This window comes from Mobula hypostoma, chromosome 20 (genome assembly GCF_963921235.1).
Source record: "Mobula hypostoma chromosome 20, sMobHyp1.1, whole genome shotgun sequence".
NCBI lineage: Eukaryota > Metazoa > Chordata > Chondrichthyes > Myliobatiformes > Myliobatidae > Mobula > Mobula hypostoma.
In genome coordinates this window covers 25,988,303-26,003,833 of record NC_086116.1, presented here as the reverse complement: position 1 = coordinate 26,003,833, position 15,531 = coordinate 25,988,303, and positions in this window count along the sequence as shown.

Below are 15,531 nucleotides of genomic sequence, written 5' to 3'. Positions count from 1 at the left end.
CACTTGAAACGGACATGAAAGATTTTAGCACACGGCAGGTCTCAAAAAATTTTAAAAATTACTCTTGGATCTTGATACTTTTGTGATCCAAAGGCTCTTCGGAAGTTAATGTTGTGTATTTAATATTTAAGTACTATTTCAGTAATATTGTGTGTGTGTGTATATATATATATGTTGATTAAGCATTCTTGTTTATTTAAATAATTCATTACAGGCTATATGTACAAAAAGGTGAATTGTATACGGTATGACACTACCAAGTGATACACAGGGCCTCGCTTAAAGTAAACACAAAGTTACTCTCACATTTTGGACTCTGGTGCCTTCCTTTGGATTAGTTTAATATTTTGAAGTTGGAACACCTAACAGTCAAGAATGAAGCTTAAGACTTATTGGTTACAGCCATTTTATTAAATGTAACAAGAGTGAAAAGCGAACAAGAAAGAGGAGCTGAGAGAACAATGAAAAGAAGACAAAGGTAAAAACAGCTGTAGTCGTCTCATACTCCAACTAGAGGTAACAAAGTTCTCATGATAACAATTAGCCTATAATATATAAACCCAGATTCAAGTGGCATGACCCCTGCTACCAAAAGCTAAGAAGTTTCTAGAAAAATACAGAAGCATCTGTACTGTAATTGTAGGAAAAATCACTAAACAATTACATGTTTATACATGATTGCATAAAAATACAAGCAAGCATATGAAATTCAAACTACAAGAAAGTACAATTCTTCACCCCAGCTCAACACTGCATTCTGAAAAGCAAGTTGACCAGATCAGAACTTTGGACTTGTGATTGTGATTTTGGACTGTGAGATTTGTAAATACGAGCGCTTTCTGGTTACTATACACATAGCAGGGAGCTCTCCTCATCACCATTTTTACTTCACTCAGTATCATTTCAGCTTGAAGCTTCATTAAGTTTCATTACGGCCAAAGATTTGCAAAGACAGCTGCTATTTCCGTAGAACAATTCAATTTAATGACAGAAAATAATAGAAGACAAGTTGAATGCAATGATTTTTTTAATATAAATTTAAAAGTCTTTAGCTTAGATTAAACTGTTCAATTGATCAATTAATGTATTTACATTTAAATTATCTAATTTTCTGTCCAATTTATTCATATTTATCTATTTTTCATGAAGCTATATTACAATTTCTCTCTTTCAATTATTATTTAATTATTAATTCAGTTTCTAATTTAAAATAATGATATAGCATTTTGGAATATTTAAATATAAAAGTTAACATTGAAAGCTTTTCAGTTTTAATCCACCAGACTAATGGAAGTCTTTCTCAAAAATTCAATTTAATTTATGGTGAGGGTTTTAACTAGGTTGCAAAATTTTAGTGTTTACATTTATATATAGTTATATTGAAATGTATGCATTTATTTATTAATAATTGGGTTTGATTGTTGCCTGTTCTACGAGTTTGTGAAAGCATATTAATTACTCCATCTTTTTAATTACACAGACAAGAATATAAAGATTGAAAGAAAATTGTGGTTTTTTGCTAAATAATTTGTGGCTAAATTGCATGCAGTACTCAATCTGTCTTGGTTGTTTTGTGCTAATAATTATCATACTGCACTATAAGACTGTAACATTTGCTATTATTATTGATCTTTAAATCACAAGTATAAAATCACACAATGGGAACAGATAATGAGAGGATCAGTTGCAATTAACAGTTATCATAAAGTTAAAACCTGTGCAACACAGCTTGCTTCCCCAACACCAAAGCACATTTTTCTTATTTACTGAATATCTATGATATATATTATATATTTAATGGATCTTGAGCAAGCAGATGGAGGAAAACGGATAGCTGGAAAAGAAAGCAACTCAAAACAATGAAAGCCGACAGGTAACCCTTTCCAGGTAATTTGTTAAGATCTTGATGGATTTTAAATGAAATGGGCTCGGACAATAAGATACATAAAGTGTAATTGATAATTTACAAATAACAAGTCATAGAATCATGCAGCACAAAAGCAGACCCTTTGGTCCTTCTCATTCATGATGACCAAGGTATCCTGTCTAAGTTTGTCTCATTTAATTATACAAACGTATTTGTCCCATAAACTACTCAAACTTTCTAATTCCTGTACCTGTTCAAATGTCTTTTAAAATTTGTTATTGACCCTGCCTCAACCACTTCCACTGGCAGTTCATTCCACATAGATACTGTACCACGCTTTATGTACCTTAAACCTATGCCCTCTGTTGCTTGATTCTTCAGCCCAGGGAAGAAGACTGAATGCATTCATCCTCTCTATAGCCCTCATTTTATGCCTCTGTAAGATCACTTCTCAGTCTCCTACACGCTAAGGAATAAAGTCCTAGCTTGTTCAACCTCTCCCTGAAATCCTGGCACTATTCTCATAAATCATTTCTGCACACTTTCCAGTTTAATGACATCTTTCCAATAGAAGGGTGACCAAAATGTAACACAATACACTAGGTCCTACATCACCAACATCTGTACAACCATACCACGACTATACCAAGACTCGTCATAAACTGGGGGACTGCTTCGTCGAGGACCTCTGCACTATCTGCCACAACCAGTACGGTAGCCATACATTTTAATTCTGGTTCCCATTCCCATTCTGACATGTCAGTTCATGGCCTCCTCTTGAGCCAAGCCAAGTCCACTCTCAGGGTGGATGAGCAGCACCTTACATTCCCTCCAGGTAGCCTCCAACCTGATGGCAAAAGTATCAGTTTCTCCTTCAGGTGAACAAATTCCCCTTTCCCCCCTCCTCTGTTCCCCACTCTGACCTTTAACCTCTTCTCACCTGTCTATTACTTCCTACTAGGTCCTCTCCTCCTTCCTTTTCCCCTATGATCTACTGTCCTCTCCTGTCAGATTCCTTCTTCTCCAGCCCTTGACCTTTTCAACCACCTGGCTTCACCTATCACTTTCTAGCTAGCCTCTTTCCCCTACCCAAACCCTGTGCACTGTTTTATGAAGATCAGCATGCCAAAATCCTTCTTCACCACCCTGTCTACATGTGACACCACTTTCAGTAAGCCACGTACTTCAACCCCAAGGTCCCTCTGTTCTACAACACTCCCCAGGGCAATGCCAATCATTGTGAAAATCAGATTTGGAGTCAACTTTCCAAAATGCAACACCTTGGACTTATCCAAATTAAACTTCATTTGCAATTCCTTGTCCACTTACTTAGCTGATGAATATCACCCTGTAATTTTTGATAGCCTTCTTCATTGTCCACTGTACTAACTAATTTAATGTCATCTGCAAACTTACAAACAGTATCTTGTACACATTTATCCAAACCATTGATGTGGATAACAAACAACAATGAGCCAGGCACTGAAATGAGATACACCACTCCCCTTGGATCTCCATTCTGAGAGAAACAACCCTCCACCATCCATCACCAATTGCTGTCTATCATCAAGCCAATTGTGTATCCAATTAGCCATTCCATGTGACCTCACCTTCTAGAGCAGACTACCATGTGGAAACTTATAAAGACCTTAATGAAATCCATGTAAATCACATCTCCTGTGCTGTGCTCATCAACCCTTTTGGTCACATCACCAAAAAACTCAATCAAGCTTTTAAGACAAGATCTTCCATGCACAAAGCCATTGTGACTACCCCTAATCAACCCCTGTCTTTCCTGATGTATATGAGAATGAGAAACAGGTTTATTATCACTGGCATGTCATACAATTCGTTGTTCCGCAACAATCTCCTCCAACTCCTAATGAAGGATAGGCAATGGTACACCTTGTTCATGATTGCATCAATATGTTGGGTTCAGGATTGATCCTCTGAGATGTTGGCATCCAGGAACTTGAGGCCACTCACTCTTTGCACTGCTGACACCCTAATGAGGATTGGTGAGTGTGTATCTCATCCTGCAGAATCCACTCCAGTAACTTCCCCACTACAGATATTAGACCTACTGGTCTATAGTTCCCAGGTCTTTCTTTGATGCCTTTAGTGCTTAAAGGCACTACACTCCCAACCCTCCAGTCCACTGGCACCTCATTCATGCTAATAATGAAGCAAGCATCTCAGGGTTTTTTCCAGGTCTTCTCTAGCCTCCTAGTGTTCTTGTATTTTGCTGGTCATGCCCTGGAGATATTTCTACTTTCATATCTTTTAAGATATCCAGTGCTCCTCTTTTGCAATGTGGACTATCTCCTGACATCCACCCCCATTTACATTTTCTAGTTCTTAAGTCTTCATATCTTTCTCCACGGTAAAAACAGAGGTAAATCCAGTACCTTGTTTATCTCCTGCAACTCCACTCAAGGTAGACCATAATTCCATATGACACAGGAGCAGAATTAGGTCATTTGGCCAATTGAGTCTGCTCCACCATTCAATCATGGCTGATCCTTTCTTCCCCTCCTCAAACCCACTCCCCGGCATTCTCCCCGTAACCTTTGATGTCGTGTCCAATCAAGAACCTATCAAACTCTGCCTTAAATACACTCAATGACCTGGCCTCCACAGCTGCTTGTGGTAATAAATTCTACAAATTAACCACCTTCTGGCTAAAGAAATTTCTCCACATTTCTGTTTTGAATGGACACCCCTCAATCCTGAGGCTGTGTCTCCTTGTCCTAAACGCCCCCACCATGAGAAACATCCTTTCCACATCTACTCTGTCTAGGCCTTTTTAGCATTTGAAAGGTTTCAGTGAGATCCCCCCTCATCCTTTTAAATTCCAGAGATTGCAGACCCAGGGCCATCAAATGTTCCTCGTAAGGTAACCCTTTCATTCCCAGAAACATCCTTGTGAACCTCCTCTGGACCCACTCCAATACCAGCAAGTCTTTTCTTAGATGAGGAGCCCAAAACTGTTCACAATACTTAAGGTGAGGCCTCACCAGAGCCTTATAAAGCGTTAGCACCACATCCCTGTTGTTGTATTCAAGACCTCTTGAAATGAATGCTAACATTGCATTTGCCTTCCTCACCACCGATTCTACCTACAAGTTAACCATATAACCATATAACAATTACAGCATGGAAACAGGCTATCTCGGCATTTCTAGTCCGTGCCGAACTCTTACTCTCACCTAGTCACACCAACCTGCACTCAGCCCATAACCCTCCATTCCTTTCCTGTCCAAATAGCTATCCAATTTAACCTTCAGGCTGTTCTGCATGAGGACTCCCACGTACCTTTGCATCTCAGAGTTTTGGGTTTTCTCACTGTTTAGAAAATAGTCTGTGCATTTATTTCTGCTACCAAAGTGTAAGACCATGCATTTTCTAACATTGTATTTCATTTGCCACTTTCTTGCCCATTCTCATAATCTGCTAAGTCTTTCTGCAGCCTACCTGTTTCCTCAACACTACCTGCCCCTTCACCAATCTTTGTATTATCTGCAAACTTGGCAACAAAGCCATCTATTCCGTCATCTAAATCACTGATATACAGTATAAAAAGAAGCGATCCCAACACCAACCCCAGTGGAACACCACTAGTCACTGGTAGCCAACCAGGAAAGGATCCTTTTATTTCCACTTGCTGCCTCCTACTAATGAACCAATGCTCTAACCATGTAACTTCCCTGTGATACCATGTGTTCTTAACTTGGTAAGCAGCCAGTTGGGTGGAACCTTGTCAAAGGCCTTCTGAAAGTCCAAAAATACAACATCCACTGCATCCCCTTTATCCATCCTGCTTGCAATCTCCTCACAGGTTTGTCAGGCAAGATTTTCTCTTAAAAAAACCATGATGACTTTGTCCTGTGTCACCAAGTACTCCATAACCTCATCCTTAACAATTGACTCCAGCACCTTCCCGACCACTGAGGTTAGGCTAACTGGTCTATAATTTCCTTTCCGCTGCCTTCCTCCTTTCTCAAAGTGTGAAATGACATTTGCAATTTTCCAGTCCTCCGGCACCATGCCAGAGTCCAATGATTTTTGAAGGATCATTGCTAATACGTCCAGAATCTCTAATGCTACCTCTTTCAGAACCCTAGGGTGCAGTTCATCTAGTCCGGCTGACTTATGTACCCTCAGGCTTACAGATTTTTGAGCATCTTCTCCCCGGCTAAAGAAACTGCACTCACTTCTTTTCCTTCACACACGACAACATCTGGCACACTGCTCGTGTCTTCCACAGTGAAGACTGATGCAAAATGCTCATTTAGTTCATCTGCCAACTCCTTTACTCCCATTTGGTCTTTGAGATGCCCCCATTGGTCATTGAGGGGCCCATTCTCATCTTCAATGTAATGGAAATATTCCCCTTCGGAATGAATAAAATATGAATTTTATTTTTTTTAGAATTAATTTTCATCTATGTGGAAATCCAAAGCAACAAAAAAAGTTATTGGTTTTATACCCTTGGTTCACTGTTACAAAAACAATGAATAGCAGAACAGTTATTTATAAACTTTAGTGTTACAGCTCTGTTTTCTATATCATGGGCTATACAGGTGGAATCCAGTAGAAATGGACTTCTTTGTAAAAACTAAAGTGAACACGCACTTAATTGCAGCTGTTTAACTCCTAATGAGAAAAGTCAGTGCGTTGAGACTTGGGAAAGAGAAGCAGTTGTTGTTCTTGTAATTCTTCCACTTTGTGTTGAGGAAAACTCATTTCCATTACAGTGCCGTGGGTTCTGGAGTGGCTATGTGGGATTCAGAGATTCTGACACAAGTTGGGCAAGTGAATCAGAGGTGAAGATGCATCAGCATATAGGAGGGCATTTGAAAATCTGGTTGAATGGTGCCACAACAACAACCTCTCACTCGACGTCAGCAAATCCAAAGAGCTGATTATTGAGTGCGGGAGGAAGGAACCGCAGGTCCGTGAGCCAGTTCTCATCAGGGTATCGGAGGTGAGGAGGGCTAGCAGCTTTAAATTCCTCATTTCAGAGGATCTGCCGTGGAATCACCATCGAAGTACTATTTCAAAGAAGGCATGGCAGCACCTCTACTTGTTTAGAAGTTTGTGAAAATTAGGCATGTCATCTAAAATTTTGACAAACCTCTATCGATGCACACTGGAGATTATTCTGGCTGGTTACATCATGGTCTAGTATGGAAACACCAATGCCCAAGCATGCTGAATCCTACAAAAAGTGGTGGATATAGCTCTCCCCCCCACTGAGCACATCTACAAGAAGCACTGCCAGAAGAAAGTAGCATCCGTCATCAAGGATTCCACCATCCAGGCCATGCTCTCTTCTCACTGCTGCTATCAGGCAGGGGCTACAGGAGCTTCAGGTCCCACACTGTCAGGTTCAGGATCAGTTATTACCTTCAATCATCAGCCATCAGCCATCAGCATGGATGACTTCACCCACCACAATATTGAACTGATCATTGACTCATGTGGAAGAGCCAAGACGGTGTTCTATGGACTCACTTTCAAGGACACTACAACTCAAGTTCTCAGCATTATTTATTTATTTATTTGGCATTTGCACAGTTTGCTGTTTTTTGCACATTGGTTGTTCGTCTGTCTTCGCTTGTGTGTAGTTCTTCATTGATTCTATTGCATTTCTCTATTCTTCTGTGAGTGCCTCCAAGAAAATGAACCTCAGGATAATATATGGTGGCATATACATACTTTTATAATAAATTTACTTCAAACTTTGAAGTGGTATTTGAAGGTGTGGGTGGTTTCAGTTCTTATACATCTCTTCTGCTGCTTTCATTTAGCGTCGACACACTCTTATTGAAGAGACTCTGTGTTTGGAAGTTTTCCTGCAGCATCATATACATATTGGTACCAATGGCAAAGGTAGGAAAAGGGAAGAGGTCCTGAAAACAGACTACAGGGAGTTAGGAAGGAAGTTGAGAAGCAGGACCACAAAGGTAGTAATCTCCGGATTACTGCCTATGCCATGTGACAGTGAGTAAAGGAGTAGAATGAGGTGGAGGATAAATGGGTGGCTGAGGGATTGGAGCAGGGGGCGGAGATTCAGATTTCTGGATCATTGGGACTCCTTTTGGCCAGGTGTGACCTGTACAAAAAGGACGGGTTGCACTCGAATCCCAGGGGGACCAATATCCTGGCGGGCTACTGGGGAGAATTTAAACTAGAATTGTTGGGGGGTGGGAACTGAACTGAAGAGACTGGGGAAGAGGCTGTTGGCTCATAAATAGAGAAAACTTGGAGACAGTGTGTGAGGGACGATAGGCAGGTTATAGAGAAGGGACGCGCTCAGACCGACAGTTTGAGACGTGTCTATTTTAATGCAAGGAGTATTGTGAACAAAGCAGATGAGCTTAGGGCGTGGATCAGTACTTGGAGCTATGATGTGGTGGTCATTACAGAGACTTGGATGGCTCAGGGTCAGGAATGGTTATTTCAAGTGCTGGGATTTAGATATTTCAGAAAGGACAGGGAGGGAGGCAAAAGAGGTGGGGACGTGGCACTGTTGATAGTGTCACAGCTGCAGAAAAGGTGGACGTCATGGAGGGATGGTCTACAGAGTCTCTGTGGGTGGAGGTTAGGAACAGGAAGGGGTCAATAACTCTACTGGGTGCTTTTTATAGGCCACCCAATAGTAACAGAGATATCGAGGAGCAGATAGGGAAACAGATCCTGGAAAGGTGTAATAATAACAGAGTTGTTGTGGTGGGAGATTTTAATTTCCCAAATATTGATTGGCACCTCCCTAGAGCAAGGGGTTCAGATGGGGTGGAGTTTGTTAGGTGTGCTTAGGAAGGTTTCTTGACACAATATGTAGATAAGCCTACAAGAGGAGAGACTGTACTCGATTTGGTACTGGGAAATGAACCTGGTCAGTTGTCAGATCTCTCAGTGGGAGAGCATTTTGGAGATAGTGATCATAATTCTATCATCTTTACAATAGCATTGGAGAGAGATAGGAACAGACAAGTTAGAAAAGCATTTAATTGGAGTGAGGGGAATTATGAGGCTATCAGGCAGAAACTTAGAAGCTTAAATTGGGAACAGATGTTCTCAGGGAAAGGTACGGAAGAAATGTGGCAAATGTTCAAGGGATATTTGTGTGGAGTTCTGCATAGGTATGTTCCAATGAGACAGGGAAATTATGGTAGGGTACAGGAACCATGGTGTACAAAGGCTGTAATAAATCTAGTCAAGAAGAAAAGAAAAGCTTACAAAAATTTCAGAGAGCTAGGTAATGTTAGAGATCTAGAAGATTATAAGGCTAACAGGAAGGAGCTTAAGAAGGAAATTAGGAGAGCTACAAGGGGCCATGAGAAGGCCTTGGCGGGCAGGATTAAGGAAAATCCCAAGGCATTCTACAAGTATGTGAAGAGCAAGAGGATAAGACGTGAAAGAATAGGACCTATCAAGTGTAACAGTGGGAAGGTGTGTATGGAACTGGAGGAAATAGCAGAGGTACTTAATAAATACTTTACTTCAATATTCACTATGGAAAAGGATCTTGGTGATTGTAGTGATGACTAGCAGGGGACTGAAAAGCTTGAGCATGTAGATATTAAGAAAAAAGATGTGCTGGTGCTTTTGGAAAGCATCAAGTTGGATAAGTCACCGGGACCGGATGAGATGTACCCCAGTCTACTGTGGGAGGCGAGGGAGGAGATTGCTGAGCCTCTGGCAATGATCTTTGCATCATCAATGGGAACGGAAGAGGATCCAGAGGATTGAGGGGGTTGCAGATGTTGCTCCCTTATTCAAAAAAGGGAGGAGAGATAGCCCAGGAAATTATAGACCAGTAAGTCTTACTTCAGTGGTTGGTAAGTTGATGGGGAAGATCCAGAGAGGCAGGATTTATGAACATTTGGAGAGGTATAATATGATTAGGAATAGTCAGCATGCTTTGTCAAGGGCAGGTCGTGCCTTACAAGCCTGTTTGAACTTTTTTGAAGATGTGACTAAACACATTGATGAAGGAAGAGCAGTAGATGTAGTGTATATGGATTTCAGCAAGGCATTTAATAAGGTACCCCACGCAAGTCTTATTGAGAAAGTAAGGAGGCATCGGATCCAACGGGACATTGCTTTATGGATCCAGAACTGGCTTGCCCACAGAGGACAAAGAGTGGTTGTAGGTGGGTCATATTCTGCATGGAGGTCGGTGACCTGTGGTGTGCCTCAAGGATCTATTCTGGGACCATTACTCTTCGTGATTTTTATAAATGACCTGGATGAATGACCTGGATGAGGAAGTGGAGGGATTGGTTAGTAAGTTTTCTGATAACACAAAGGTTGAGGGTGCTGTGGATAGTGTGGAGGCCTGTCAGAGGTTACAGCGGGACATTGATAGGATGCAAAACTGGGCTGAGAAATGGCAGATGGAGTTCAACCCAGATAAGTGTGAAGTGGTTCATTTCAGTATGTCAAATATGATGGCAGAATATAGTATTAATGGTAAGACTGTTGGCAGTGTGGAGGATCAGAGGGATCTTGGGGTCCGAGTCTATTGGACACTCAAAGCAGCTGCACGGGTTGACTCTGTGGTTAAGAAGGCATACGTGTATTGGCCTTCATCAATCATGGAATTGAATTTAGGAGCCGGGAGGTAATGTTGCAGCTATATAGGACCCTGGTCAGACCCCACTTGGACTACTGTGATCAATTCTGGTCGCCTCACTACAGGAAGGATGTGGAAGCCATAGAAAGGGTGCAGAGGAGATTTACAAGGATGTTGCCTGGATTGGGGAGCATGCCTTATGAAGACAGATTGAGTGAACTTGGCCTTTTCTCCTTGGAGCAACGGAGGATGAGAGGTGACCTGATAGAGGTGTAAAAGATGATAAGAGGCATTGATCGTGTGGATAGTCAGAGGCTTTTTCCTAGGGCTGAAATGGTTGTCACAGAAGGGCACAAGTTTAAGGTGCTTGGGAGTAGGTACAGGGGAGATGTCAGGGGTAGTTTTTTTACTCAAAGAGTGGTGAGTGCATGAAATGGACTGCCGGCAACAGTGGTGGAGGCAGATATGATAGGGTCTTTTAAAAGACTTTTGGATAGGTACATGGAGCTTAGAGAATTAGAGGGCTATGGATAGCCCTAGGTAATTGCTAAGGGAGGGACATGTTCGGCACAATTTTGGGGCCGAAGGGCCTGTATTATGCTGTAGGTTTTCTATGTTTCTATGTTTCTATGTTTCTATCTCTGCCATGAAGAACTGTCAAGAACTCCTCTACAGTAAGTGGATAAATATGTTACATTTTTTTCTGAGGAGGTTTTTAAGGACATCTGTGAACTGTTTTCTCGGTCTTTCTGGAATAGAGTGCTCATTTCAGGCAGTGTTGTCTTACTGACAAGAGCTCTCTGGGCATGGCAGAGCATTGACACTGGGGTGGTACTAGTGAGCTGTCAATGCGCCAGTTACGAAAGAGTTAGTCTGGTGATTGACACCTGTCCTGAAAATCAGAGATCAGGCAACATTAAAGACTAGAATGGTTGAGATTTGTTTGAAGCAGTTAAGAAAGAGAATACTTTTTAAAAATTCATTCAGAACTTGAAGTATCAAAGGGTGTAAATCCTGAAAAAAACATCTGGAGCTAGACTCCCTAAGGCAGTCCTATGTTGAGTTCAATGCTGACTGTCAACTCCTGTGACAGCACTGGTGCCAAACTCTAACGGTCTTTGCCATTTCTTTGGATTCATTAGCTGCATGGAGAGGGGGAGCCTACTGCATGGACAACAGCTTTCACTCCATATCAGACTGCTCTGGCTTGCGAATCAACTAAATGTAGACGGCAAGGATGTAACATTGGTAGTTGACCCCAGTGATCAGATGGCCTCTGTGCTCTATCATTTCCCACCAGCCCTCTGTCCCCAAAATCCAATCCATCACTTTACTTCCCCTGGCCAATCCTACTACCTGCCCAACATCTCCTCCAGTCCCTCAACAGGAAAAGCCAAATTGTTGTTGCTGATACTGTCTTCCCCTTGAAATGTTCTTTGGCTCCTCAGGACATTTTCTTCTCCTGCTCCAATTCTCAGCTGAGCTTACAACCTCTTGCTGTTGATTATTCATCCATATATTTCCACCTCAGTGCCAAATTCAGCCATGTCAGGATCAGAAGTGGAGAGTGTCAGCAGCTTTAAATTCCTCGGTGTTGTTGTTTCGGAGGACCTGTTCTGGACCAAGTGCGTAAGTGCAATTACGAAGGAAGTTTGGCAGTGCCTCTACTTCATTAGGAGTTTTTGGAGACTTTGTGCGACATCTAAAACATTTACAAACTTCTATAGGTGTGTAGTGGAGGGTATATTGATTGGCTGTATCACAGCCTGGTGTGAAAACACCAAAGCTCTTGAACTACAAAAAGTAGTGCATATAGCCCAGCCCATAAAGGGTAAAACCCTCCCAATCATTGAGCGCATTTACAAGGAGCGTTGTTGCAGGAAAACAGCATCCATTATAAGACTGTAAGGCATGGGGCTAAAATTAGGCCATTTGGCCCATCAAGTCTGCTCCACCATTCAATCATGGCTGATAATTTTTTTTCCCTCCACAACCCCTTTTCCCGTCCCTTTTTCCCGTAACTCTGATGTCGTGTCCAATCAAGGTACCTATCGATCTCTGTCTTAAATATGACCTGCCCTCCACAACTGTCTGTGGTAACAAATTCTACAAATTCACCACCTTCTGGCTAAAGAAATTTCTCCGCATCTGTGTTTTAAATGGACACCTCTCTATCCTGAGGCAGTGCCCTCTTGTTCTAGATTCCCCGACCATGGGAAACATCCTTTAAACATCTACTCTGCCTGGGCCTTTTAACATTCGAAAGGTTTCATTGAGATCCTCCCTCATCCTTCTAAATTCCAGTGGGTACAGACCCAGAGCCATCAAACATTCCTCGTATGATAATCCTTTCATTCCCGGAATCATCCTTGTGAACATCCTCTGGACCTTCTCCAATGCCAGCACAACCTTTCTTAGATGAGGAGCCCAAAACTGTTCATAATACTCATGGTGAGGCCTCACCAGTGCCTTATAAAGCCTCAGCATCACATCCCTGCTCTTGTATTCTGGACCTCTTGAAATGAATGTTAACATTGCATAAAAAGAAGCAACCCCAACACCAACCCCTGCAGAATACCACTAGCCACCGGCAGCTAACCAGAAAAGGATCCTTTTATTTCGATTCACTGCCTCCTACCAATCAGCCAATGCTTTAAACATGCCAGTTCCTGGAATACCATGGGCTCTTAACTTGGTAAGCAGCCTCATGTGTGGCACCTTGTCAAAGGCCTTCTGAAAGTCTGAATATACAACATCCACTACATCCCCTTTAACTATCCTACTTGTAATCTCCGCAAAGAATTCAAACAGGTTCATCAGGCAAGATTTTCCCTTAAGGAAACCATGCTGACTTTGTCCTATCTTGGCCTGTGTCACCAAGTACTTCATAAACTCATTCTTAACAATTGACTCCAACATTTTCCCAACCACTGAGGTCAGGCTAACAGATCTATAATTTCTTTTCTGCTGCCTTCCTCCTTCCTTAAAGAGTGGAGTGACATTTGCAATTTCCCAGTCTTCTGGCACCATGCCAGAGTCCAATGAATTTTGAAAGATCATTGCTAATGCATTCAAAATCTCTAACACTATCTCTTTCAGAGCCCTAGGGTGCAGTTCATCTGGTCCAAGTGACTTATGTACCCTAAGGTCTTTCAGATTTTTGAGCACCTTCTCCCTTGTAATAGAAACTGCACTCACTTCTCTTCCTTCACACACTACAACGTCTGGCACACTACTAGTGTTTTCTACAGTGAAGACTGATGCAAAATACTCATTTAGTTCATCTGCCATCTCCTTGTCCCCTATTATTATGTCCCCAGCCTCATTTGCTAGCGTTGCTATATCCACTCTCATCTCGCTTTTATTTTTTACATACTTAAAAAAGCACTTACTATCCACTTTGATATTGTTTGCTAGCTTGCTTTCATATTTCATCTTTTCCCTTCTAATGATTCTTTTAGTTGCTCTCTGTAGGTTTTCAAAGCTTCCCAATCCTCTATCTAGCTAATTTTTGCTTTGTTCTATGTCCTCCCTTTTGCTTTTACCTTAGCTTTGTCTGCCCTTGTCAGCCACAGTTGTACTATTTTGCCATTTGAGTATTTCTTGGATTTTGGAATACATCTGCCCTACATCTTCAACATTTTTCCTCAAAACTCATGCCATTGCTGCTCTGCTGTCATCCCTGCCGGCAGCTCCTTCCAGTTTACTTTGGCCAATTCCTCTCTCATACCACTGTAATTTCCTCTACTCCACCGAACGCAGGCACCCTCAGCACCCAGGACATGCTCTCTTCTCACTGCTGCCATAAGGAAGAAGGTACAGAAGCCTCAGGACTCACACCACCAGGTTCAGGAACAGTTACTACCCCTCAACTATCAGGCTCTTGAACCAAAGGGGATAACTTCCCTCGCCCCATCATTGAAATGTTCCCACAACCAACGGACTCACTTTCAAGGGCTCTTCATCTCATGTTCTTGGTATTTAATTTTTATTTATTTATTATTATTATTTCTTCTTTTTCTATTTGCACGTTCTGTTGTCTTCTGCACTCTGGTTGAGCATCCTAGTTGGGTGGTCGTTCATTCATTCTGTAAGCTTACTATTCTATAGATTTATTGAGTATGCCCGCAAGAAAATGAATCTCAAAATGTGTATGGTGACATATATGCACTTCAATAATAAAATTATTTTTAACTTTGAACACCAACTGCTCAGATATTCCTGGCCAACAGGGAAGCAACAGCATTTTTGTCATCAACCCGCAGGTCATTAACTGCATTATGATGTAGGTGAACAGCGTTCCCTCACATCCACCAGCTCTTGTGAACTATAGTTCATTCTTTAAACATTTACACATTTGTAGAATGAGGGGTCACTCTTTAAAATATGGGGATCACTTTAAGCAAGGGTATGAAATGTGAAGGACAAGGAAATGTGGAAGTGAGGTTGCAATGGCATTTTCCTGTACACAGAAGAAAGGCAGACCTCTGTTCTTTATAAATCAGCAATAACATAATCTTTATTTTTTCTCCTTTTGGCAGTAATTAATGCACTTAAAAGAGTACTTATTGTGAGCCACGGTAGTATAGTGGTTAGCGCAACGCTATTACAACTCGGCGTGTTTGGGAGTTTGGAGTTCAATTCCGGCACTGCTCTGTAAGGAGCCTCCGTCCATCTTCCCCAAGTGAGTTTTCCCCAGATGCTCTGGTTTCCTCCTACAGTCCAAAGATGTACAGGTAAGCAACCCAGAGACAGTCACTCAGAGAGGTAGGAGAGTGTTCCGCAATAATCTTTCTCATTGATGATGTAAATCCATGATTGGGCTTGCCAAGTGTTAGTATAATTTTGAAATTTGCAAGTAACAACAAATAGGGGAGGGACAGGGTTGCAGTGATCGTAGAGAAAGACTGTAAAATAAAAATATTAACAAACTGCTACATATGTGTGGCGAGACTGTGCAGCAGAGGCTGACCACCAATCAACTTTGACCACATTCCCATTAGACTAAGATCTCCCTGTCAAGACCACATGATAACTGGTGTGCAACAGCTCCCCCGCACTAAAGGCAGATCTTGGATGC